Here is a 27,985-nt window from a genome sequence, read left to right as displayed (position 1 = left end):
ATCCTCTTCATGAACAACATCAACAACAACAAAAAAGGAGTTACTGTTCTATATTAACATTTTTTGCTCATTATTAAAAGTTACTGTCTTTAATCAATCTCCCATGGCACTTTCCACTGTAATATTTAATTCTCAGACTATCAAGGAATACTTCAACTCTGTACCATAAAGCCAATTTTAAGAGGTATTATATATATCACCACCAATAGATTTTTAAAAAATAAGTTGTGCAGCTGCAATGAAGTTTTCAGCATCTCAAGCAAGGGTTTAGAAATAAAGCTAAGAAAATCAGACATAAAGTTGTCAGAAAAGCCAGGTAACAAATCAAAAAAATTGAGCTAACACAATTAAATATAGTCATATATCTAAACGTGTCACCTTCATATTGCATACCTGTGTTAAGGCACGTTTTGAAAAAGTCATAAAATTTTTCAGACTTCCTTTATAACATTACTTGCTTCTTTAGGAGTATGAAGGGATATTTAAAATCTTAGGTTACGAAAATATTAATCTTCCTTACACTTGCTCTTGCTTTCTTGCTCATACACCACCTCCTGGTAAGGAGCTTTGTAATTAGGATAGATACAGCTGCATATCTAGGACTCAGTCTATTGTGTCTTTTCACATCACATTGAATGCAATAGGAAGCCTTGAAAGTTGGCTATTCTATTAGCCATCTAGGGAGATAGCTAAGAAAAGGTGATGTACCTTGCTGAATGTCTCTTATTCTACTCCTTATCTATGTGAATTTGGCCATTGCACATCAAGATGCCGCCATACACCTAAGTTTTCTTGTTATTTCTCTTTTTGGAAGATGTACTCTTCATGTCTGGAACTGCTACTCTGACAAAGATATATGAGATGTGGTATAGAATATCCCCTTGGTTGGTTTAGGTCAGCTGCCCTGATGACGGCCCCTGATGCCCTGCCTCTTGACCTCTTGCCCACCCTCAACCTTGCGAGAAGGTTGGAGAGAGTCTTCTTTGGGAGAAGTTGGAGAGAGTCTTAATGTTCTGCCAGCACTGCTCAGCAATATACAGAACATGCGTGTGATACCAATGCTGTTCTAGCTACCAGTGCAGAGCACAGCACTATATGAGCCTCTGAAGGGAATGTTAACTACATTCCAGCCAGACCCAGCACAAGTTCATGTCCTGGTCTTTCCTAAATTTTTGTATAGTTTTCTTGGTAATTTATTCACATTGTTCAAAGAAACTGGGTAGAGGAGGGTTTGTGTTTACTTAAGTCCCATCCTCAGCCTTCAAGATAGGGCTTGAATGGTACATAAACTTTGGGATGCCCTTTAGCATGGTATGAATTTGTTCTGTCACTTAATTTCTACTTTCCATGTCACTTAGTTTCTACTTTCCATTACTCATCAAAAGAGGTAATGGAGGGTAAGCGGTTTGTTACTGGGATTTCATGTATCTTCCCTAGCTCCCAGAGTCATCTCCTCTGGAAGTAACATTATGAAGAGGATTTTGGTGCTTATACCAGGTCCCATGGAAATACATTAACTTTGCTACGAACACCCTCTACTTCTGTAGCTGCAGAGTACAGAATGCCTATTAGCCTAGATGGCTAATAGAATAGCCAAAGGACTTTGCTTGTTGCCCCAGGGGTCTAAAGTTCTGGCAGTCAGACCTGCACATGTATCACTGCATCAGATTCAGTCTAGAAGAGAAATTAATGGGCAAAAGAAATGGAAATGTATGTCACTATTTTAGATAGACAGACTAGCCATAGACTGAAATTGGTCTAATATTCCACCTTTTGAAAGTCAGAGAGACTGTCCTTTGTTGAGGTTTAGGCTTGCTGCCATTCAAAGTAATAAATGTCTTTCCTTTGCAAATGTACTGGGTCTGGCTGGAATGTTAACTTTCCCGGCAGCAGCCCATACAGTGCCGTACTCTGTACTTGTAGCTGGAACAGCAGTGTTATCACACCAGTGTTGTGTCTACTGCTGAGCAGCAGTGGCACAGCATTGGGCCTTTCTCTAACCCTCCTAGGGGGTGGGCAAAAAGTGAGGAGAGAAACATCACTAGGGCAGCTGACCTAAACCAATCAAAGGGATATTCCATACCATGTGGTGTCACACTCAGCAATAAAAGGTGGAAACAGGAAGAAGAGGGGAGGGGTGGGCTCTCGTTGAGAAGACGTCGGTCCTCGTCTCGAACACCGGCTGCGTGCGTTGAGGCCTTGCTTCAAGGACGTGGTCAATCATCGCTCATTTGTGGGAAGTAGAGAGTAATTTCTTTCCTCTGCACTTCCATATAGCTTTCATTTATTTTGTTTGTTTGTTTTCCTCCCTTTTCCCCCTTTCCCTTTTATTTCCCCTTAGTTAAATTGTTTAGTTCATGGTAGTCTTTATTTAATTATTATAATTATTTCCCTTTAATTAAATTATCCTTATCTCAACCCGTGAGTTGTTCTTTGCTTTACTTCTCCCCCTCCTCATCTAAAGGAGGGGGAGTGAGAGAGCGGTTGTGGGGTTTAGCTGCCCAGCACGGTAAAACCACCACAGCAAATCAGTTCCTCTATACTGCAGCTTTATGTTATGTCTTCTGTTAATAAAATAAATATTTCAGTAACTGATTTTGATTACAAGTACCCCACTGTCACTCATTATTTCTTATTGATAGAAATGTTCAGAATATACATATATATATATATATATATATTTTTTTTTTTTTCAGGGAAAAATTAATGCAACTTCTTTGAGAACAGACAATTTTTTGATGAAAGATTAATTGGGAGTGCTTGAGAAGAATGAACTGAAGTGCAAAAACCTGCCTTGTGAAAACAGCTGATAAAGCTCAGTCTAAATATACTTAAGAGAATGATAAAACCAGCTTGGCCAATGTCCCCAGGTATCTATATGGGAACAGATTTTATTTGTCAGATAGCTACTTAATGTTGTAATGAAGTTCTAGAGAGAGAAGCTGAAAATAGAGATAAATTCAGTTTAGAATAGAGTTAAATTCAGTTTAGAATAAAGAATAGATTTCTAACAGTTAAAGCAACAGAAGTTAACACTTTATCTTGGGGCACTGTGGACTGTAACATCTAATCTTCCCCAGATGAATCTGACCAGGTGTTTCCATAATATTAATTGAGAATTAGTGGAAGTCTAAGACTTCCACAGAGAATTTTCTGCTTTCTCATCACTTTTGTATACCTCCTCAGTTAGTTTCCTTCTGGAATATTAGGAAAAGAAATACTTTGCTTTGCCTGGTAATCCTCTTTATGTAACATTAATTTTTATTTCAGATTGCTATGTTACTAATACTTAAACACAAAGGTATTACTGTGATGGTTGAACTGACTGTGAGGGATGTCATTGGATGCAGAATTTTCACTGACACATCTCCAGGCCAAATTACCATTACCCATTTTTGCAATGACCAGTGAATATCGGGAGTGCTCTCTGTTGCCTGTTCATTCCTATACTATACATAAGGATAAATAATTATGTTTCTTCCCTCTGGTAGCTCTTACTGAGACCCACTGTTCTCATTCTTGAACAAAGAGTAATTTTCTCCTTATAAATGGTAGCACCGAGTTTATAATTTCCTGATAAGGACTAGCAAGACCGATGAAAACAGCATTTGATGTAGTTTCTAGAATGTCAAGGCTCCAAACTGGTATCTTTGGAGATATATGCAGTCAACTTCCAGGCTGGATGAAACAGCATTTTTGGGTGGGTGATGCAGAACTTAAAGAACATTTCTGGTAAAGCAGAAAGTGAAAACCAACCAACCACTACCACCACAACACAAACAAACAAAAACAAACCACAATTTCATCCCTTATCCTTATTTTGTAACCAAATATTGATGGATGAACATGTATGTATGTAATATTTTGAACAATGATTTTATCAACAGATGAAAAGTCTCTGAGGAAATGTCTTATTACAGTGATACTGTGACTATTCTCAAATAGTCAAAATATAAATCACCACTTGGTGTCACCATTGGTCTGTACCTGTGCATCTATGCAAGAAATCTTTCTGAACATCACAAAAAAATTAAAAGTTCATCTGAAATATTTAGAGAGTTGTCTTAAAAGAATTGCTGTTGAAGTTTTCTTTTTGAAGTTTTGAAGTTTTTTTTTGAAGTAATCACCCTCTATTTGTTGATTCTGTTCTAATACTGGAAGAGCAGGTTCATTGAACTTGAAGCACCATCAAAACCCTATAAGTAGTCATTTAAAAAGGTGCTTTGTATGCATAAAATTACTCTTTTTTAACGAGTAAATTTACAATAACTAACAGTAAATCTGGTCATTACAGTCTGACATAAATATTTATAACATAAAATTGCAAAATGAGTATTAAAGGAAAAAACAAGCAACAGAGAGTGCCTCTGGAAACAAGAAATTAAGACTTATAGGGTTAATAAACATACAAGAAAGCTATTTGTAACATCTCCAGAAAATGTTGGGATTCTGTTTCCCAATTCAGACACAAAGAAAAATATCCTCTTTTCAGATATCCAGGGCTTCTAACAAGCATGATGAGACTGATTTAAGGTAAGTTAATTCTGAACATCCCTTCATTTGGTTAGGAGTTTGAAAAGGAATTCAGCACCTCAGGGTGTGGTGTAATTTTTATGGAATTTTACCTTTTATAAAACCTTTCTTGCCATTATAAAGCTAGTTTTTGTCAGTAGCTTCCGAACTGTGAAACTAAAATTATGTCTAAACTATGTGGAACATATGAACTGTGAAATCCTTAATCTGGACAACATTCTAGGGAATGAGGAAACCATTGTGTACAGAGCACCAGGTATCACTCAGAAGGGTTGAGCTTTCCAGCAGCTTGAAAGCCCAGCATGCAATCTTCATATCTCCTTTTGTGTGAGTTTTACCAGTTCTTTACCGGAACTGGTAATTTTCATGAACTTCTACACTGGTTAATTATTTTAACTATAATCTAAGAATAGTGTCAGGTGCCAAGCATTAGTTGAACCATGTGTTCTGTTAATATAATACATTTTTATTACTCTATTGGGATCCTTATCAGGCTTCACTTTCTCCTCTATACAGTACTGAACATGTTTTCTATGGACCTCTTGATATACTACAGACTTCCTTCCAGTCCATCTTCTATCTGCTAATTTGTCGCAGTCTCTTGTCTTCCATTTCATCATTTGTAAAGTTGCAGTCACCACACTGATATTTTTTCTGATGATCTAGATAGCAATGAGTTTGCTAACACATCAGAAAAATATTTTCCAAGCAATTCTAGCACGGTGTGCCTGCTAAATGTGAGAAATTTGCTCAGAAGTAGCAGGAATTTGGAAGCACCCAGGAATTACCAGTCGTTTTGCATTGTTGAACAAATAAGCTAATGCTGCCTATTTTGAAAGTCTTTCAACATAGTAGTTTCAAAATTGTTGGTCAGAGTTTCTTACTTGGCCCTCATTTCAGTAAAGAGAGTTTAAACAATTGAAATGGACAAGGAACAGTGAGAATAAATGTAACGAGAAGACAAAAATAGAAAAATTAAGTGCAGAGTAAAAAGCAAATTCAGAGAAAATTCAAAAATAGAGTTTATAGAAAAATTAGGGATAAGGTATAAATCCAGTATAATACATACAAATATGATACAATACATGGAACATATACAAACTATCTATCTGGGAAAAAAGTTACGTTTTTTTAGCCCTAAATTAAAATACCATTTGTCAGTACATACATGGGCTTGTCTTTATAAAAGAAATACATGATAATTCTGAAACAAAAAAGGTAAAAGGAATCACTATTTTCATTATATAATTGAATATAATTTATGCATTAAAATAATATTATTACTGTGCTCTAAGTAGCTTCATAAACTCAGAAAAAAAATGAAGTGTTTGAAACCCATCAAGCTCTATACCTTTATGTATTTTCTTTTTCCTGCATTTTTACTTAATAATTTGTTATTATGGTGCAGCATAGCAGAACAAGCTCAGTAATTTACATATATATCTAGAGTTTGGAGAGCAGTACCACAGAGATGTTATATGCTTACTTTTTTAAACATTAATATCCTTTCACTATGTGAAAGACATATATGTATGTATTAAAATGTATATTTTTATAATGTAGGATTACTTGCCTTTAGTGTATGTCTTTCTTTCTTTCTTTCTTTCTTTCTTTCTTTCTTTCTTTCTTTCTTTCTTTCTTTCTTTCTTTCTTTCTTTCTTTTTCTTTATTTCCTTTTTATTTTTTTCTTTTATTTGTAATTTTAATAACAGATCTTTCATTTACTGATAATTCTTTTAGAGCGGTGAGCCACAGAGAAATGTATGTCTTTTTGTCTGTGCAACAAAACTGGAGAGTGGAGAATCTGAACATTTATGACTCTTGAGGAAAATAATTCCTCAGTGAATAGGAAGCACGAAGAACAATATGAGCTTTAAACTAGGATTTTCCATCCTTGTCTGCTTCAGTAAATATGTCATTTTGAATTGGAGACTGGGGTGACCATCCTCAGAAATGGGTGCTTTTCACTGGGGATGAATCCTGTGCCTCATGACAGGTTTGAAAGGGCTCATGCCCCAAGTGTTGGGGGTACTTAACTCTAAAACTGTCACCCCAAAAATCACATACAATATGAATGCAATGCCACTCTATTTGCACTCTGAGTTGGCTGAAAGGTGCATAATGCCCCTCAGGTCCCCCAAGGCCGCACAAATATTAACTCATCTAATATAACAATAGGTAGATAGAAGAGGAGGTAGGGAAATAGTTTGCTTCTTTCAGTATCCTATTACAATACAAAGGTATATATATATGGTAGATTCTGTTTAACGTGGATACTTCAAAATGGATTCAATATTTTCCACTTTCACAGATCTCCTTGAATTTAGTTCCTGCTACAGGGCAAGGTACTGAACCATAATGGAACCATTATCATAGAGATGGACAGCCACTCAGATAACATTTTTTTCTAGCTGTTATTGTATCTATTTTCTAAATGAAAATTCTGATGGAATCATTAAAATTAAGAGTGAAACCAAAAGAATTGCACTACTTATTCTGTTAATCTCATGAATCTCACAGAGAACCTGTTTTGACATGGTAAATATTTATCTGCTTTCTGTGAAGAGTCAAACACACAAAATTTTATTCAATAAATGTTTTGGAAAACGCAGTATTAGTTCCTACATAGGAAAGATAAACTGTTTTCTGGATGATTTCAAAATTTTGAAATCTAATTTCATTCTAGCAGAAAACATGGAATGACCCAGCTCTTCTGTGTGAACCTTCCACTCACCTTTATGTGTTCTTGGAAAGAAATCAAACCACAGAAATGTTTGAATTCATCCTTGTCAGTGACTGCCAAGACAGCATTAAGTTACAGAACACTAAGGATATGCACACAGCATGCCAAAGGCAGAAAGTCCACGTGCCTAAATGCTATCTGTGAGTCCTGAGAAGAAGTAAGTGATGGGATAACCCTGGCAAATCTCAGGCCACATGCCAGCATGAGTGGAATGACTATGGTATGTGATATACGTTGTTCTTCATGGTCCTATTGATTAAACACATGCTACAGGGGTAGTGCTGCTTACTGGAAATACAGATCATTTTGTGAAATGCCAAGTCAAGCAGGCAGAGCATAAAAGATGCAGTTTGTTGCTACAGGTTCAGATTATTTCTTGAAATCCCAAGACAAACAAATGATTTGTTGGCTACAGGCTTGACTGACACAGTGCATCTTACTATGTATTTAATAACAGAATTAGATTGACAACTAATCTGACATAAAATGAAAATGCCAGAGGGCAGGAATTTCAAAAGAAATTCTAGATTCTACTCCCTAGTGAGAAAAGTATAAAATTTTATCCTGAACAAAGCCTATGAATGAACACACAAAGAAACAAATCCATTATTGTCAGTCCATCCCTTTGTTCTTACAAAATATTCTTAGTTCTTCTGGACATATTAGAAAGATCCATAAAAGATGGTTATTAAGAGCAACCCCAATTACCTTGTTCAGAACATTTTACCAGCCCTGTGTGAGCACCTTTAATGTGTATAGGTATGAGAAAGGATATTTGACAGAAGTTGGCTGAAAGCAAGAAAAGACATGATTACCATACAGCTGCCAGTAAGAACACTAATCATAAGTGAAAATGAAAAACTCAGCTTCTGTGGAACCTTGCAACTAAGACATTTTCTATATAGTTCAAAACACAAGTGAAAGCTTTAAATGTTCTGGATAGACTTGATCAATAAATTCAGCCTAAAAAGAATCTGACATCTGATAGTCACGTATTCTGTCAGGAATGCCAACAGCAAAATGAAAAAAACATTGATTTGTTTGTCACCAGGCTTTGCCAGCTAGCAAATTTTTCTGAGCCTTAGATGTGCACAGATGACATTATAAAGGCACCAAATAACTGAAAAGTGCATTTCAGCTGGGGACAATTTCTTTGAACAAGAAATGTCAGAGAATACTCCATGTACAACATGGGACACGATGCCATGTGCCTTTTTGTTTCTATTAAAAATCCATTAGAAAACAAGAGGAATAAAATGATGTAATTCACTTGTGGCTGGATACAGGTGATGAAAATATTTTCACTGATTTTAAGGAGGGTTATATTCAGCCTTTAATAGAGATTTTAATTACTGACAAAGACTGTTCTGTCTTATCAGAACCCCTTTAGATGTACCTTTATATGAGCATCCCCAAGTAAAAATAGTGAGTATCAAAGCAATTTTTCTATTAGGTGGAGATAGTTTTTACTGTGTTAATACTTCATTAGAAAGGACTCTGTGGGTTATAGAATCATAGAATCATTAAAGTTGGAAAAGATCATCTGGTCCAAACATACCCCTAACACCAATGTCACCCACTAAACCATGTCCCTAAGTACCAGGTCCCACCTTTGCTTCAACACCCCCAGGGATGGTGACCCCACCACTTCCCTGGGCAATACATTCCAATGCCTGACTACTCTTTCTGAGAAGAAATATCTCCTAATTTCCAAACTGAACCTCCCCTGGTGAAACTTGAGGCCATTCCCTCTAGTTCTATAGATAGTTCTCTGTGAGAAGAAGCTGATCCCCAGCTCCCCACAACTTTCTTTCGGGTAGTTGTAGAGAGCAATAAGGTCACCCCTGAGCCTCCTCTTCTCCAGGTTAAACAACCCCAGTTCCTTCAGCTGCTCCTCATAACACTTGTGTTCCAGACCCTTCACCAGCTTCATAGCCCTTCTCTGGACATGCTCCAGGGCCTCGATGCCCTTATTGTAGTAAGGGGCACAAAACTGAACACTGAAGGTACGACCTCACCAGAGCAGAGCACACTCAACATTTTAAAGAAAACAGTGCATCGTTATTAGAAGTTCTTAATTTAGATCCCAATTTCTATATTTACAATGCTTTAAATAGTTTTACATTAACCTAAGATAAGTTTTATTTCTCTTTCATGGTATTGCCAAATTTACATTCTTCATAAAGGAGCACTTTATGAGCAATAGTTCTGCATCTAGGATAATCTGAAAGCATGGTTTCCTAATATGCGACTTTTTTTTTTTATGAGTTCAGTCATTCATAACCACACGATGTGTTTATCCGTTCAAGTCAAAGCCAATAAACCTTATTTTCAGAAAACTTTCACAGGTGCATCTGGGATGTCACTGCTTCCCTTACTTCTGAAATTCATCCACCCATTTAACTTTATGTGATCTTGGCCTTGAATCTAACCTCTGCAAAGCAACCTATCAGCAGTACTACTAGCGATATAGAAATCACATAACTGTTCTGGGCAAGTGTTGTTCCTGACTACTCATTAACAAGGACAGTCTTTTTGGTAGCAGAAATGAAAGTCAATAGTGTTAGAGGCTACCTCTGGCATGAGTATGACAAATGATGAAGAAAAGTACTCTGATACTGGCTATTATAGAATGGTTTGGGTTGGAAGGGACCTTTAAGGTCATCTAATTCCAACCCCCTTTCCATGGTCAGGGACACCCTCCATCAGACCGGGTTGCTCCAAGACCCATCCAACCTAGTCTTAAACAATTCCAAGGATGGCACATCACAACTGATCACAACTGATACTGTTCCAGTGCCTCACCACTCTCACAGTAAACAATATTTTCCTAATATCTAATCTAAAACTACCCTTTTTGTTTGTTTGTTTGTTTTTAGTTAAATCCGTTGCCCCTTGTTCTATCACTAAACTCCTTTATAAAGTGTCCCTCTCCAGCTTTCCTGTAGGCCCACTGTAGGTACTGGAAGACAGCCATAAGATCTCCCTGGAGCCTTCTCTTCTCCAGGCTGAACAACCCCAACTCCCTCAGCCTGACATAACAGGAGAGGTGCTCCAGCCCTTTTATTGTCCTTGTGGCCCTTCTCTGGACTCATTCTAATAGGTCCATGTCCTTCTTTTGATGGGGCCCCTAGAGCTGAATGCAGTACTCCAAGTAGAGTCTCACAGCTGCAGAGTAGAGGGGGAGAATCATCTCCCTTTACATTCTAGCCACACTTCTTTTGATGCAGCCCAGCATATATAGTTGGCTTCCAGGGCTGCAAGCACACATTGCTGGCTCATATCAAGCTTCCTGTCAACCAACACCCCAGGTCCTTCTCCTCAGAGCTGCTCTGAACCCATTCTTTGCATGGCCTGTATTTGTGCTGTATTTGTGCCTGTGTCCCATATGTAGGACCTTGCACTTGGCCTTGTTGAACTTCATTCGGTTTGCACAGGCCCACCTCTCAAGCCTGTCAAGGTCTCTCTGGATGGTATCTCTTCTCTCCTGCATATTGACCACACAATGCAGCTTGGTGTCATTGGACAAACTTGCTGAGGGTGCACTCAATCCCACTGTCCATGTCACTGACAAAGATGTTAAACAGAGCTGGTCTCAATACTGACCCCTGAGGAACACCTCTCATCTCCACCAGAAAATTGAGCCTTTGACCGCAACACTTTAAGTATGACCATGCAGCCAATTCCTTACCATCCATCCTGGTCCAGCCATCCCATCCATGTCTCTCCAATTTAGAGACAAGTATATCATGTGGGACAGTGTCAAATACTTTGCACAAATACAGGTAGACAATGTCAGGTGCTCTTTCCTTACCTGTAGGGAAAAGTATGTTAATGCTGTAACCCTGTTGTAGTGGGCCACCAGATTTGTCAGGCTTGATCTGCCCTTAGTGAAGCCATGTTGGCTCTTACCAATCACCTCCTTATCTTCTCTGTGCCTTCGCATAATTCCCAGGAGGATCTGCTCTATGATCTTGCCAGGCACAGAGGTGAGACTGACTGGCCTGCAGTTCCCTGGGTCTTCATTTTTTCTCTTTTTAAAAATGGGGGTTATGTTTCCCCTCTTCCAGTCAGTGGGAACTTTACCAGACTGCCACAACTTCTCAGATATGATGGATGTTGGTTTAGCAACTACATCCACCATTTTCCTCAGGACCTGTGGATGTATCTCATCAGTTCCCATGGACTTGTGCACCTTTAGGTTCCTTAGCGGATCTTGACCCTGGTCTCCTGCAGTGGGGGGTTCATTATTCTCACAGTCCCTGTCTTTGTCTTGTGGGGTCTGGGCTATGTTTGCTGGAGCTCTCTTGGTGAAGACTGAGACAAAAAAGTCATTGAGTACCTCAGCCTTCTCCATATCCCAGGTAACCGGGTCTCCCATTTCCTTCTGGAGAGGGCTCACAGTTTCACCAGTCTTCTTTTTATATACCTACAGAAGCCTTTCTTGTTGCCCTTGATGTCCCAGACCAAATTTAATACTAAAAGGGCTTTGGGTTACCTAATCCAAACCCTGGCTGCTCAGACAGTGTCTTTGTATCCCTCCAAGGCTATCTGTCCTTGCTTCCACCCTCTGCAGGCCTTATTTTTCTGCTTCAATTTGGCCAGGAGCTACTTGTTCATCCACGCATGCCTCCTGCTGTTTTTGCCCAACTTCCTCTTTGTTGGGATGCATTGCTCCTGAACTTGGAGAAGGTGATCCTTGAATATTAACCACCTTTCATGGACCCCTCTTCCTTCCAGGGCTTTGTCCCTTGATAATCTACCAAACAAATCCCTGAAGAGGGCAAAGTCTGCGCTCTCGAAGTCCAAGGTAGAGAACTTGCTGTGCTCCCTCCTCGCTGCCCTCTGGATCCTAAACTTCATGATTTCATGATAACTGCAGCCAAGGGTGCCCTCGAGTTTCACATTCTCCACCAGACCCTCCTTGTTGGTGATAACGAGGTCCAGCATAGAACCTCTCCTCATTGGCTCCTCCATCACTTGGAGAAGGAAGTTATCATCAATTCCTTCCTGGAACCTCCTGGATTGCCTATAACATTCTGTGCTGTCCCTCCAACAGATCTTGTGAACATGCTGCTGCTTCTCTCTGTCCTGTTCTGCTTGCTCTTCTTGATTAAGTGGCCTGTAGCAGACCCCCACTATAATGTCCTGCCTTCCCTTTAATCCTGACTCATCATCTCTCTGTCAGCTCTTCATCCATTCCTAGGCTGCTCCATGCAATCCAGCTGCTCGTTGATAAGGACAATGTGAAGGAACCTTTCTTTCATGGGAATGACAATAGTTCTTGGTATTCCTGTTGCTCTTGATGACCTCTAGCTCTTCCTAGTAGGTCTTTCATTTAGATTTTGCTTAGGCATGAACTATGTAGGAATAAAATATATTTTCATTTGGATCAGACTGCTGTAAGTGTTAGTGAAGGAAAATGCACAAGAGAGAGGACATGACTTTTCTCTCCCTTACAAATAGTAAGTCTTCGGGAGGGGAATCATTTAATATTGTGAACATCAAAGGGTAATGATATTGCAACTGATGATAGGAAAAAAATAATGTTGTGAATAAGAGCAGAGTCTGTAGGAGCACTTATGGTTAAGGAGTTCAGTTTATAACTGTCATAAGTTATAAGCTGCTAATGAACAAGAAGATCAGTCTTCCCTATTGTGTAGCATGGTACATGGTAGGAAAGATATCCTGCATCTCTGTCCTTCTACTTTTTTTTTTTTTTTTTTTTTTTTAATTAACTTCAGAAAAAGTATCCCAGAGGATAAATATGCTTAAAAATTAATTACTGTTTTATAAGTAAATATAGAAAACCCTTTTCTAAGTTAAATATTAATTTTAAAGCATCACGAAACAGACAATGTGGATAGTGAATTTCCCTCCTGATTCATTATATCCAGCTACTTTTGAAGTATTGTAGTATAGTGCTCTCTGAATCTTAATATTGTTTGATTATAATTCTTAACAGCTCTTCTTTATGGAAGTGCTTTTGAAGAAGTTGATTTTTATCAACAGCAGGAGAAACTAGTATATATGCTAAACTTAACTGAGTTACCAAGATCTCAAGTTACTTGAGATACCAAATTGGGTGGAGCTGTTGACTCTGTCAAGTGTGGAGAGGCCTTGCAAAGATATCTACACAAATTAGAGAGCTGGGCAATCACCAACAATATGGAGTTTAACAAGATTAGGCATTGGATTCTGCACCAGGGAAAGGGCAACCCTGGCTATGTACAGACTGGGGGATGAGATGCTGGAGATCAGTCCTGCAGAACTGATGCTGTTTTGGGTGCCACAGTATAAGAAAGACATAATGCTGCTAGAGAGTGTCCAAAGGAGGGCTACAAAGATAGTGAAGGTTCTGGAGGGCAAGATGTATGAGGAATGGCTGAGGTCATTTGTTTTTTTCTGCCTGGAGAAGAGAAGACTGAGGGGAAAACCTCATTGCAGTCTAGAGCTTTCTCATGAAGGAAGAGGAAGGGCAGGCACTGATCTCTTCTCTCTGGTGACCAGCGATAGGACCCAAGGAAATGTCTTGAAGGTTCAGGGGAGGTTCAGGTTGTATATCAGTAAAAGGTTCTTCACCTCCTGACCAGAGGGTGGTCAGGAACAGCAACAGGCTACCCAGGACAGTAGTCATAGAATCGAGTCCACCAGAGTTCAAGAAGCATTTGGACAATACTCTCAGACACATGGTCTGATTTTCTGGGTGGTCCTTTGGGGACCCAGAGGCTGAACTTGATGATCCTTGTGGGTCCCTTCCAACTTGGGATATTCTATGATTCTATGATTCTATACACACGCTAGAATCTCTAACCTAAACGTAAGTCCTTCAAGATCTCATACATAGTACAACTTTTTCTTTTTGTCGAGATAGATAGAATGACAACAGTAGGCTGTGACCATATATCCTATTAATGACCTTATTCATGTACTCTGTATTACATCCATGAAGTATACATAACATGTCCATATGTCCTGTGTTTGATCAACCAAGACTTTGAATTTTGTTTGTATGCCATCACTACAAATCATTAATATCGAACATACACTTATGTAATTATGGAAGCCAGATGCCCAATTTTCATGTGATTGTTATTAAATGCCTCTAGAATTAAACATGAATTTAAAATTTGTTTGTTTCTGTGATCATGAAAACCTGAAATTGATACTTGAAATTCCAATGGAGTATTGAAATTATTTTGTTTTGGTTTTAGTTAAGCAGCATTTTAAAAGTATCTGTTGTATGGTTATTTATGTTAAAATTATGCTCCAAATCCTACACTTTAATTCCTTTTTAAAATCGAGTGTGTTACAGTGATGACATAGAAAAGGATGTGGTTGAGCAACTAACTTTATCCTTCTTCATTGGGTGGAAAAATGAGCGGATAAAGTAGGAATTCTAAAATAAATATAAGAACAGCACTTATTGTATAATTCTTGCAAGAAATGGTATGACACCAAGAGAAGCAATTAGAAAGAGATGATGTAGAAGATGTGTCAAGATGAGTGGACCATGCTCATTTGGAAGAATAAAATATGTTATAGAAAAAAGGAACCCAGCAAAGCACTATAGGAACTTATTAAGGGAAAATTGCCAGAGGGACCTAAATAATGAGGAGAGGTAAAATTCAATACTAGTATAGTGCATGGTCTTGTTACACTTTGTCTTTCAGATTCTTTGGAAACCAGTGATTATATTTTCTGGAAGCAGATCAATCACCCCCAAGGCAACCTATTGTACATGAAGACAACTATTCACTGAGCAGCTGCAGCAGGAATATAGACTACCATTTTCTGTGCTAATCATTTTAATTGGACTATATATTTTCCTCAGTATTGTATTCCCTCTCTTACTTTACATTGCATTTACATTTTATTCATTATTTCTCAAACATCATTAGTGGAAAACATTTTTTTTGACAATGTGATAAGGTGTAACTTCATAGATAAAATGTCCATTTTGTTTTCTTGAGAATTATAAGTGGGTGAGCTCTGTGAACCAGCAATCCTGCTAAAGCAATCTTTGCTATGGCTAAGCTATGTTTTTCTTAGTCTCTGAAATATCCAGATCTCATCTGCATGGACAGGAATGCTGAACAGCAGCTGATGAGTTGGGAATGTTTCACGTTGGTTCATATCTTTTGTATTTCAGCAAGCTGCCCATGAGCAAGTGGATATTGAAATTGAAAAATTCCTTATAATTCCACAGTCAAGGTCATCTTAAGGAAAACAATTGCAGCTCTGAGGTAATTACTGCTGAAAAAATTCAATACATTTTATCTGGGAATTGGGGAAACCCTTTGTCCTCTAGTTTGTAGATGATCGGATTTAGGATCTGGACTTCTAGCCCATAACTTACTACAGTCAAACAACTAAATTTTTGGCTATGTTAAATTCCTGTAATCTTTCATCATAATTGGGTTCTCATTAGAAAATAATGTTATATTTGGTTTAACTGAAAATAATATTTAGATATGGCTGTAGTGATAACAGCAATTCTGTAAAATTTGTCATTCTTATTTAACTGCCTTATGGTTCTGTGCTGTATCATGTAATTCTAAAAGAGTTTAATTGAAAGTCACCCTCCTGCTAGAAGAGATAAAGAAAGAAAAATTCTATCTAAATTTTAAGCAGATTATGCATTTCTTCAGATTCGTTGAAATTCAGATGGAGCCTTCTAATTCACATTAATTGCATCGATTAAATCACTTAGAAGGATCACAAATCATTAGCTACATATACCAGACTACTCAAAATATTTCTAAGTAATGCAGATCAGCACATCTTGTCAAAATGTCAAGAAAAATACTGAAACTGATGTACTGAAAACAATTCTTACAAAAAATCTTACATAATAAATCACTTCTAGTCTACAATAAAATCATTAACCACTGCTTCATTCCTCTGCTCTGAAGTGCAAATCAGTCATAATGCTGACTTATTTTAAGTCAGTTTGCATATAAAGTGGAAAAAAATATTAGTGACAGTCTACTGAGAATGAAAATAAACGCCTATCTATATCATTACTCATTTGAGAGAATGCATATATGTTGCAAGACTACATAAAATGTAAAACCAAGAAGACTAGGAATGACTCCTTATGATGTGCTTCTTATTTCATGTACATACTAAAATATAAGCTTTGCAAACCTCTCTGCTTTAAGATAATCTTGAAAGTATGTGATTCCTTCACTAAGATAAAACATAGCTTTCATTTAGCCTGACAGTGTTGGCTTGGGAATATGGAATATAAGTTTCAGTAAGAATGCACTGGTTTCACTATAAAATAGGGTTTCTTTGTATCAGCCCTGGAGAAACATATTGGTTTCAGCTAAAATGTATTGCCATGCTTTCACTAAAACATACAGACATTATAAAACTGTATATTGGTTTCAGTAAAAATGTATTCTTTCCAATGGATTCACGAGGCTTTCAGCAAGAATGTATTGATTTCATTAAAATGTGCTGCTTGAGATAAACAAAAATTCAGTTAAAATGCATTGGCTTCTGTTAAAGCTCATTGACTGAAGTGAAGAACATTGCACACTGGTTTTGGGCAGCCTTAGGGTATTTTTTATACAGTGGGTAGAGAAGTACATATCAATAATTGTGAAGGTAATTGAAAACAAAGTCTATTTTGTAATATCTAAAGAAGTAAATATGCTAAATAAATTAGATTTTTGTATCTCCATCTTATTTGCATCTGTTGCTAAGTACAGAGATAAATATTCAGACAGAAAAAGTATGACGCTTCACTCTAATGAATACCATTCTAATCATGTGTGGGGTATAGGCTGCAATATTTTTTTAAGAGGTTCGGTAATCATTTATTATCATACAACCAGTGTTTGAACAGTTTGCTTTAAATCAAGTTCAACATTTTCCTGCTTCATTGAAAGCAGACTCTTTCTCCCTTTTCAGCATTGCCAGTAGTGCTAAGAGAGAAGCATTCAATGACAATGGCATTTATATATATTAAGAAGCTCTCCTGCTGCCAGTATACTACATTAGTAACAATATATTTGATAGGTGTGACACATTTTTTAAGATTGGTTGTATTTTCCAGTACTTTTGAGATAAGTTTTCATCTTGCTTCTGCTCATTTTGTACAAAAGTGTATAAAGTGTATCCCATTGGCTTAATGAAACTATGAAATATGCCTGAATATAGCTGAATAACCTTTGTTACATGGAGAAGACTGTGTCCAGCTTTGGAGCATTTCCCTACACTGATGAGAATTTATATGCAAAATGTGTATTTGTATACTTGAAATATAAATGAAATGAATAAAGTTTCAGCTACTCAGAATTACTTCTGTAATTCAACAGAAGAGTGTAGGAATAGGCTATATAGCCAGACAACTAGCCTGTCTTGCCTGAGTCCTGCCTGTAATAGTGGACAGTTACAAATGCTTGGATACTGCTAGTAAAACAGACTTGCACAGTTCACAGACAGGAGACATTCTGATGATGAAGTCCTTATTTATTTATTTATTTAAATAATTATTTATTTATTCAATTCTTTGTGGATTTTCCCCATCATTTTGTGCAAATTCTGCAGTAAAAGCTGCATTCACAGCACCCAGTGGCAAGGATTTCTGCAGCTGATCTCAACATGTACAAATAAAATCTATATTTGATTTATTTATTTATTTATGTTGATGTTAGCTTGAACTCTTTGCTTGTTGTTTTCACGTGGTACTCCTGTGCTCTGTACTGGAAAAAATGACTAATCATCTTTTTTCCTGCTACTCACAGTTTTATAGATCCATGCCACATATTGTCTCAGCTGTCTTTCTTCCAGAAAGAACAAGTCTGTTACATTTAGACATTCCTTATATTATGGAAGCTTCTGGTTCTTTTTGATTCTTATATATCCTTTGGTTCTTATATATCCTTTTTAGTCATGTGAGGATGAGAACTGCACACAGCACCCAAAATGCATTGCCTGTGGGGGACCATTTCCATGTTGGAGCAGTTTTCTCTTGACAGATGGACCCTTCGATACAGAGCCATGTTGGAGCAGTTCTTGAAGAGCTGCTGCCTGTGGGAAGTCCACACAGGATCAGTTTAGGAAGGATGGCATCCCATGGGAGGAACCTCACGCTGGAGCAGGGGCAGAGAGGGACTGTGAAGGAGCAGCGGAGATAAAGTGTTAGGGTTTGACTGCAGCCCCCATTCTCTGCTCCCCTACACTGACTGGGGGAAGGGTGTAGAAGAGGGTGGAAGTGGAGGGAAGTGTTTTTAGTCCGCTTTTAGCTCTCAGTGCTCTAGTCTGTTGGTAGTAGGCAACAAATTATATTAATTTCCCCTCACTAAGTCTGTTTTGTGATCTCCCTGTCCTTATCTCAACCTTTGAGCCCTTTTCCATTGTATTTTCACCCTCTCTCCCTTTGAGGAGGTGGAGCGAAAGAGTGGTTGTAGTAGAGTTTAGCTGCCCATAATGGTGAAACAACCACAGACACCACAGACAGAATTGCAAACATCTAGATTTTAGGTATTTCCTTTAATTTCTCCTCACGGAGCCAGATAAATAAAATCTCATGCTGTGGTGAAAATGTTCCAGCTGTCTATCTCAAAGATAATAGATTCTGTCCTGTTCAAATCTGCTGCATCAGTGTATTGCAACTGATTGTTTCACCTGTTAATTCAGTTTATCAACATTTTTACATATTGCTCTGATGTCAAGGGTCAGTAACTTACTCTGTAAGATAGACTGTTTTTCCAGCCATCTTAAAACAATGAGTCAATATTTGCTGCTTTTAATTTCCAGGATGCTGGTTTGGTACAAAGCTTCTGGAGATTGGGAAGTCTTGTGAGAGGAAAACACTACATACCCAGATGATGCCAGAAGAGATTTCCCTATGTTGGATCATGTAGTATCCATGAAGATGGACTGAATTGACTGAACTGACAATATGAACATTTGTAGTAGTAATGGCTGTAATTTCAGTCTCCATTTCTGACTGTCACAGGACAAATGGCTTGTTATGCCATCAACTATGCAGGGATCATCCGCACGTAAGCTGTTCACATTGCAAGTTTAACAAAAGCTTAATTGCTCTCAGTTTTGACCTGCACAATTCTGTGCTTCAGACTCCTTGTGGTTATTTAATTAATTGTTTTGCTTGATCCAAATAATTGTAATCTAATTACTTGTCTCTAAGTGGCAGGCTACATCTTGGCTCAATACCAAGGCATACCTTCCACTTTGTTAAAGAAAGTTAAAGCTTACACTAGAACCTGCATTTTTTTCCCAGTGAATAAAAGAAGAGCCTTTGGTGCTGTATAGCAATGGAGAACTGAAGTAGAATTAAATCACTGATGTACAGAAATGTGCACAAGATGCTTTTCCCATAAATATTACTTTTGCCAGACCAATTAGATCTCATTCAAAAATCTAAAAATAATATTCAGTCTACTTTGCTGATCAACTCAGAATGCATATTTATTAGGCTACCAGATCTACTTTTCATTTATGAAAGTGTTCCGGTATCTTATTTCAAGTGTATTTACAGTTCTGCTTTGCACTAGGGTACCATTTTACTACCACTTTGCTGTTTTCCTAAGGAGAGCTACATGTCTTTATACATTTTGTACTCTCATGCTTGTTGTGAAAATGTATACGACACCAGGTCAGCATGAGGACCTCCAAAATTTTTGTACAGGTGGTGTTCTTATAATTAGCATAGCAGTGCCAGTGCTTGATACTCTCTTTAGACATCTTTGAAGATAATATTTCTATTTTACTGAGGTGAAGTTACTAGCATCTGTAAAATGATACTCTAAAGCTGGTGGGAACAGTGGTTTCCAAAATAAGTTCAGGTAAAACAAGTTGTAACAAAAGCTACTTTAGCCTTTAATATATTAATATATTAATCTATAATTTAATATATTAATGTATTAATATATTTCCCCTTTATTTGAGTGCATTTTATATTCTTAGCAAAAAGCTATACAACATACATGACTGCATACTCTCAGCATGTCTCTTACTTTTCTAAACTATTTTTATTTTTATTTTTATTTTTATTTTTATTTTTATTTTTATTTTTATTTTTATTTTTATTTTTATTTTTATTTTTATTTTTATTTTTATTTTTTCTCCAACTTCTCTTATTCAGTTATTACATTTGTTTAATTATTTCTTTTTGTTGCAGATTCCTATTTCCTCCATGCTTTTAATGATTATTATTGAATATCCCTATTCCTAAAAGGCCCTTTTGTTGGAGTACTGAAAGCTGAAAGTGTTGTTCAAGGAAAATTTTATAGTTATACATGTATGTCACTTCCTATCCTTTCTTTGTATGTCCTAGTGTATAATTTCTAAAACATCCCACTGAGCTGCTTAACAGCTGTTTTTATTTTCTCATTTTTTTTTATTTATTTTTTCCTCTTGGAGATTACACAACTAATTAAAAACTGTCAAACTAATTTGTTTAGCAGGATTGAATGGGCTTTATATTTTGAGTAGATCCCATGCTTCCACCTATGTAGCATCTATGTGTACTTGTTGAAGGACTTTCTTAAAACGCAGGAGAGGTATCATTTTGGTTGCTAAATTTCAATTTCCAGTCACTTCCTCAGAGAAGGAAGTATTCTCTTCAGATCCTCCTTATCAACAAAGCTAGAGCTATAAAGCTTCTAAGTAATGAAACAATGTACAAATAAGGCAAAAACATGTAATTTATTTTATTTTATTTTATTTTATTTTATTTTATTTTATTTTATTTTATTTTATTTTATTTTATTTTATTTTATTTTATTTTATTTTATTTTATTTTATTTTATTTTAACTGACTCTGGAAAATATACTTAATGAATCACCGTTAATCTTGTCAAGTTCTGTGCCCTGAGACATGATGAAGGAAATAATGTGGCCATCAAGAGAGCAAGTATATCAAATTGCCTTTTACTGTATGATAGGCTACATGAAGGAAGGGCTTCTTGTCCCTTGATCTAGGCACGGCTGAATCACTAGCTAAAGAAGAGGGTTTGATCTTGTGGCACACTCTCGCAATGGGTCAACTGCATAATGTGTGTTTTCTTCTCTCTTACTCTTCTTCTGTATGAAGCTTTCATATGAATGCTGCTGTGCACAAAGATGCTGTGGTAGAAGTTTATAGATGGAGTGTAGTACAGAATTTCCTTATCTTGCTAATTCTTACCAAGGAAAAATAGGAGCACATAAACAAAAAAGCACTTTCTTATTAATTGTTAAAATATTCCCCAGAGGGGGAACTTCTAAGGGCAGCACCTCACAGTGGAGAAGAAACACTAGTCAAACCAAAACCTCACTGGGGCATTAGGTGTCTTCAGCCTTGAAGGAAGCAGGATATCCAATTGTAAAGCACTGAGGAAAGAATCAAGCAACAGCCATGTTGCATAGCAGTAGCACAGTAAGTGGGAAAAATTTGTTTGTCAGATAAGACCTTTGAATGCTAATGGAAGATACTGAAAGATAGTATCTGTAGGAGAGAAATTGAACAATAATGATAGTAATAATACATTTAATAATCATAATCATAAAGTCTACAAGGTCTTAAAAACAAACAAAAAAGCTATGAAGTGTGCTGTAGTGAACAATGATTATGTTTATTGAATGATCAGCATTATTCCTTCCTTCTTTCTTTCTTTCTTTCTTTCTTTCTTTCTTTCTTTCTTTCTTTCTTTCTTTCTTTCTTTCTTTCTTTCTTTCTTTCTCTCCCTCCCTCCCTCCCTCCCTCCCTGCCTGCCTTCCTTCCTTCCTTCCTTCCTTCCTTCCTTCCTTCCTTCCTTCCTTCCTTCCTTCCTTTCCTTCCATTTTTTCTTTTATGTAAAGCATTCTACATTTATTTCTCCCTGTCTGCAATTAAACTTTTCCCTGTCTGGAGTCTTTGGACTGCTTTTATCTAAAAAGTAAAAAATGAATTACCCTTTCCCTGCTAAGGGCATTCCTATGCTGAAATCATTAACCATAATATACTGTTACTCATTTCACATCCGGATGTCTTAAATCAAGAATGAATGAAATCATGTTTCCACATCAACTTCTCCTGATATTTACATTTCAGTGCTGCCAGAGTATGAACACTGAGTATATTTACAGTCTCTGTTATACACTAACTGAATGACATATACTTGCCTCAGAAAAAATACTTTGGATTACAATTCTACACTCTTAAATAACTCTCTTACAAGCCTCTGGACAGTGTTTCAAATTCTAGCAATTCATCTCAAAGAGCAATTGCTTACTTGGATGAACTGTGGTAGACGACTGGTCTCTGTAGTATTAATGTGAAAAGGGCATAAACAGGTTAAGAATGCCAGATAGTATTTATTGGAAAGCTTTTCTTTTAACTGAAAGAGAAGTTGTATGATCCTTTTATTTTTTTTTTTTATTTTTATTTTTAATAATTAGTGATATTATTAATTTAGTGATATTAATAATTTAGTGATTGTTGCTTCTTATGAAATAATAAGCTACAATGTATATGGCATGGTGTTTCATCCAAAACACTACTCACAATCTCATATTAAGAACAGCATATTTAATTAATCTGGAAGTAAGGAATCCACTGCTTACGGATCTTCTTCCTTCAAGCATATGACCATTCAGATTTACAAAAGTCTCTGAAGTCATTTGCAGCCTCATTTATCTTTCTCCAGATACCCATTAATTTTTGGATGTGAATAAACAGAGAGATTTTATCTACATTCCTATGTTTTGAGGAGAGACCAGAGTTGTGAGATGTTGCTAAATATCTTAAAAGGATTTCTTTTTTGTAATACAGAAAACCTACTCCTTGAGTGTCTACCCACATAGGAGTGCTGTGATAGATAGCCAAAAATATTCACTTTTCTATTTAACATCAGAGCAATTTTTTTTGTGCTGCATGGAAAATAATGACTATTTGAGAACTAATAGAATAGGAATGAAAAAAAATGCATAGAGATATTTATTTGATTTTTTTTTTTTAAATTGGTAATAAGGACTTTTCATATATATTTAATTTTGTACTTGGGGAAATTTAAAAAAAAAAAACAGAAAAGAAAAAGGTAAAGGATCGTGGTAAAATGATTTATCTACAACAGCTTTTTATCTACTCCAAAATACTTTATTAACATTTTTCTGATCAGTCCTAAACAAGTCATTCATTTTACACCAAATAATATCTGGTAGGTTTAATGAAATGGAATTTAATGAAATTTGTGGATATTAGAAAGGCTCGGCAATGACATTTATTCTTAGGGCTGTTATATGGCTGCATAAAACTGAGTCTCTCCTCAACTGCTGTTTTTATAGTTAGCGTGGCCATAAAAAAAGGGAACAAGGCTTTAAACAAGGCTGTGCTCTGCACTGTATGCTCTGCACTGACCTGTGTTGATTCCTGTTGTATATTATGCAGCCCTAGCTGTATGATTTGGACCCAGTTTCTCTGATGGCCTTGGGAAACAGGAACTCACATATTTAATGCATTTTGCACCTTGCAACGTGTTCTCATCTATGTACCTCTGTAGATCTCAACCATGTAGAAATCTTCACCAGCAGCCATCTCAGAAGAACGTGTTGGGGCCCATCTGAGTAGCAATAAGTAATTCTGAACTCAAGTATTATGGAAGAACATGTCTAGCATTTTTGAGGCTTGTTGTTTGATTACTTATCAAAAACATTTTATTTTATTAGCTATCAAACAACAAATAAAACCACACCAATGAAAGGGCAAAAAAATCCCATAAAACCCTTGATTGGATCTTACTGCTGATTTTACACTAATTTATACTGACCTTACAGTAACACACAAACTGTATTAAAATATTAGCATGGGATTAGGTGGTACAAATAAGAGGTCATGTTGGGAAAAGAGTTAAAGAGATGATAGGAGATGTCTACAAATTATTTTGCTTAACAGCTATGAATATTAAAAGCCTCAGCTATGAGGTACAGGCATACATGAACAGTCTATTTATCCATTTTTCTCTTAGGCAAGACAATAACCATGGGAATGGTTGAGGGAATCCTTATAATCTACATCTGAGTATTTTACAAGATTTCTCAATGCATTTCTTATGATACAAAAGTAAAATATCCATATTCTTTAATTTAAAATGTAGTGTTTTCTAAGTAAGTAAGGAAATGATGCCCAAATTTTTTTTTCTTTCAAAAAGCTTGGCCACATAGGACATTGTGACTCATTCTACTTGAATTGTACGGATAAAAGAAAGACAAAAGCCTTAGAAATCCAAAGGAGTCATGTCTTTGTTCTGGTGAACTAACACTGTCAAGAAGCTGAAGGCTGAATAGGTAAAATAAGATAATCAACAAATAATCTTCCTTTTTCTGCTTTTATAAGTTGCACTAATGTCTTCTCTGTCAGTGAATTTATTGATAATAATTATCCCAAACCTGTTCAATTACCCATACCTTTCAAAAATCATTCCAACATCTGTTTACTTTCTCAAGCCTCCCCTCCTTCTCAGTGCCATCATGAGAAACTGAACACTGCACTAACCATTTCTTCCTGTCACTCAGATGAAGACCACGTGGAGTAGAAAAGCCCAGACACCAAACTGCAGTGACAATCAGTTTTATATTCCTGCCTCGGCACCCTGGCATGCAGTCGTGTTCACTGATCTGCTGCTGCAATTTTGTTTCTCCTTTGCCTGCCCACGGTACCACCAGCTGGAACTAACACAACCAGCTGCTGTGAGCAGCTCTGCTTTTGAATACATGATGTACTAAGAAAATAAATGAAGTGACACTCTCAACTTTTTCATCTATATAACCCAGAACATGAAACCACAGCCATATTGATACATTTACCTGTTATAACATTCAAGCTCTGCTGCTCTTCATCAGTCTCTGAACAGCCTATTTCCATGACTGTTCAAAAGGTTGGGAACTGGGATGGATTCGGTGGTTTAAAATACTTATTAAGATCTAGGAACTCTATTGAAACTGCCATGCTGCCTAACACCATCCCAGTGTGCTCTATACTCATTTGTATTTTGGTGGTATCCTAAGAAGACTGAACTAGTAATGTAGTCGAAATTCAAATTCAATTAACACCTGTGTCTTTTCCTGCGTGAAGGGTTAGTCCTTAAATCCCACAAAAATACCTTTGTATTTAAAATTGCTTTAATAAATAAGGTTGCCAAAGATCAGCTTTATGAAACTTAGCAAATATAGAATTAGAACTACCTGGATGAGTTTATTTTAGACTGCAAATGCTGACATAGCAATTTCACAGGTATACTGATTTTTGTATAGGACCCTATTTCAGTAGGGAATAAGTGGGGGAGGTAATAGGCAGATTGGTTACATAATCATCTTTAGTGAATGGGCTTTCTTTTTTTGGTGCATTCTGAGATTTTTCTGAGATCTCCATAGCACATGCATTTTGGCTGTCTTCATAGGTGGTTACTTCACTTTCTGTCTGAACGGGTTTGACCTAAAAGTACAGCACATCCCAAGCACCATCCAGGAAAATTGACTACAAAATGGTTTGCTCTACATCTTACCTGATGTACAACACTAAATTTAATGCTCTGTTGTGTCCTGATTTCTCCTACCACTTTTTCCCAAATATTTAATATCCTTGTTATCATTGACACTCTTTTTTATCATTCTGTCACCATTCAATTTTGTATCTTTTGTACCTGTTCTTTTTTTCCCCATTACTTCTGCCCTTTTAAAGTTTTTTTTTTCTTTTTTTTTTTCCTTTTTTTTTTTTTCTTTTTTCTTTTTTTCTTTTCTGTCCATTTCCATTGCCTTTATATCAGCCTTATGATTTTATTTGAGTGTTTTTCACTATGATTTATGTTTAGAGAACAAGGAAGAAAGCAACCCAACAATTCCTTCCTGCATTTGTGTTGCTCCTGGAAGCTGTAGAGGTTCATCTCCTGGAGAAGCTCTGAAGTCTTTGACCCCAGGCAGGATACTCTGAAAGGTTCTGAAGAAACGATAAGTTGGGTTAACCTCTGAGAGCTGTAGGAAGAAATTTATTTAAGGTAAGCAAAATCTTCTAAAAATACAACTTCCAAAGTGGTGAGTTTGTGGTAATTTTTCAGGTAATATTTTTCAGGACAATGTGCATGTCTGAACGGATTCCAGTGCTGGGCTGTCTGAATCTGCAGCCTAAATGTGGATGTACTGGCACTTGTCTCTCTTTATTTTCTTTAATGTGAGTAAAACATATTTTGCTTGTGATTCTTTCTGAGAAATAGCCAAGTTGCTTAAGCCAAAAACCTGCTTTAATCTACTTTCAAAATCAATTAAAAATGTGTCCTCAGGCAAACACATGGCATGGAAAATCTCTGCCTCAAGGAATTAAAGTTTAGCAGAGTTATAATCAATGAGAAAATGCATTCAAAAACAGTGTATCTGAGGGAGTCTTGACAGGAGACATAAAATCATTTCTGTCTATGACATTACAGAACTCTGTCAGAGAGACAAAGTTAGTATTGCTATAAAAGGTCTGATTGCGCTTTCTGTTACCTGCAGTGAATACAGTTCTCTCTTGCTTAATATTTATTTTGTATGTTCAGCCATACATGGAAACCAAACCCAGTGCCCTCTGCAAAGTGTGCCCATATAAACCATGTTGAAAAACTTTTGCACAGTAAGAACTTTAAATGTCAACATTTTACCTTACAGGTTAAAGAGGTGATTGGTGATGCCAACGTAGTTTCACTAAGGACAGATCATGCCTGACACATCTGGTGGCTTCTACAATGGGGTTACAGCATTGGTGGTTAGGGGGAGAGCACCTGACATTGTCTACCTGGACATGTGCAAAGCATTGGACACTGTTCCCCACTGTTCCTGATCTCTAAATTGGAAAGACATGGATTTGATGGATGGACCCATTGGTGGTTACACTCAGAGAGTTGTGGTCAATGGCTCAATGTCCAGGTGGAGATGAGCAATGAATGGTGTTCCTCAGGGGTCAGTATTGGGACCAGCACTGTTTAACATCCAGCATGTCATGCAACATGGACAATGAAATTGAGTGAACCCTCAGCAAGTATGTACAACAACATGAAAGTGCATGGTGAGGTCAACAAACAGATGCCATTCAGAGGGACTTGGACAAGCTTGAGAGGTGAATTGGTTGCCCAGAGCAGCTGTGGGTTCACCATCCTTAGAAGTGTTCGAGTCTAGGTTGCTTTGAGCAACCTGGTCTGGTGGAAAGTGTCACTGCCCATGGAAAGGGGGTTGGAATTAGATGATCTTTAAGGTCCCTTCCAGACCAATCCATTCTATGATTCCATAGATTCTTTATTTCATCCATTTTATGCATACAAATTAAGAATAAGACAGAAAACACTTGGCCAAAGTGCACTTCTCCACACAGTGATGTTGAAAACCACTCTTTCCCACTAATCAGTGTATTACCTCTGAGGTGTGGACTGTGATTCTGTGATTCTGTGTTGCCTAAGGCTTTTCTTGGAGGTCACTAATGTGCCAGTGTGATGTGTACATGAGGACATATCCTCCCTCTACTGACCGATATGTCAATCTGCTGCTAATGTTTTTAAAATCTGAGGCAAGTTTTATCTACCTCAACTATTCACAGATGTGTAAAAAAAAAAATAAAAAAAAATTGGAGATGAATAGAAACATTTTAGTGTTTTATTTATTTATTTATTTATTTATTTATTTATTTATTAAGAGGAAAAAAACTTTTGCCTATCTGTTATCACCAGCACCTTTAACTTTGTACTTTTT

At 36.9% G+C, this 27,985-nt stretch overlaps 1 long non-coding RNA gene across 2 annotated transcripts; it reads left to right on the top strand.

The window, feature by feature from the left end:
- The first annotated feature begins 4,490 nt into the window (after positions 1-4,490).
- On the top strand, positions 4,491-26,260 carry LOC116485352. Of its 2 annotated transcripts, none has more exons than XR_004252857.1 (5): positions 4,491-4,533; positions 15,429-15,522; positions 19,049-19,296; positions 24,424-24,559; positions 26,083-26,260. It is a non-coding gene; the product is annotated as an uncharacterized LOC116485352 (long non-coding RNA). The 2 variants fall into 2 exon arrangements; XR_004252856.1 differs by lacking the exon at positions 4,491-4,533 and adding an exon at positions 7,392-7,496.
- Positions 26,261-27,985: the final 1,725 nt, after the last annotated feature.

This window comes from Aythya fuligula, chromosome 2 (assembly GCF_009819795.1).
Source record: "Aythya fuligula isolate bAytFul2 chromosome 2, bAytFul2.pri, whole genome shotgun sequence".
NCBI classification, from domain to species: Eukaryota; Metazoa; Chordata; class Aves; order Anseriformes; family Anatidae; genus Aythya; species Aythya fuligula.
This window is presented reverse-complemented; position numbering and strand designations above follow the sequence as displayed.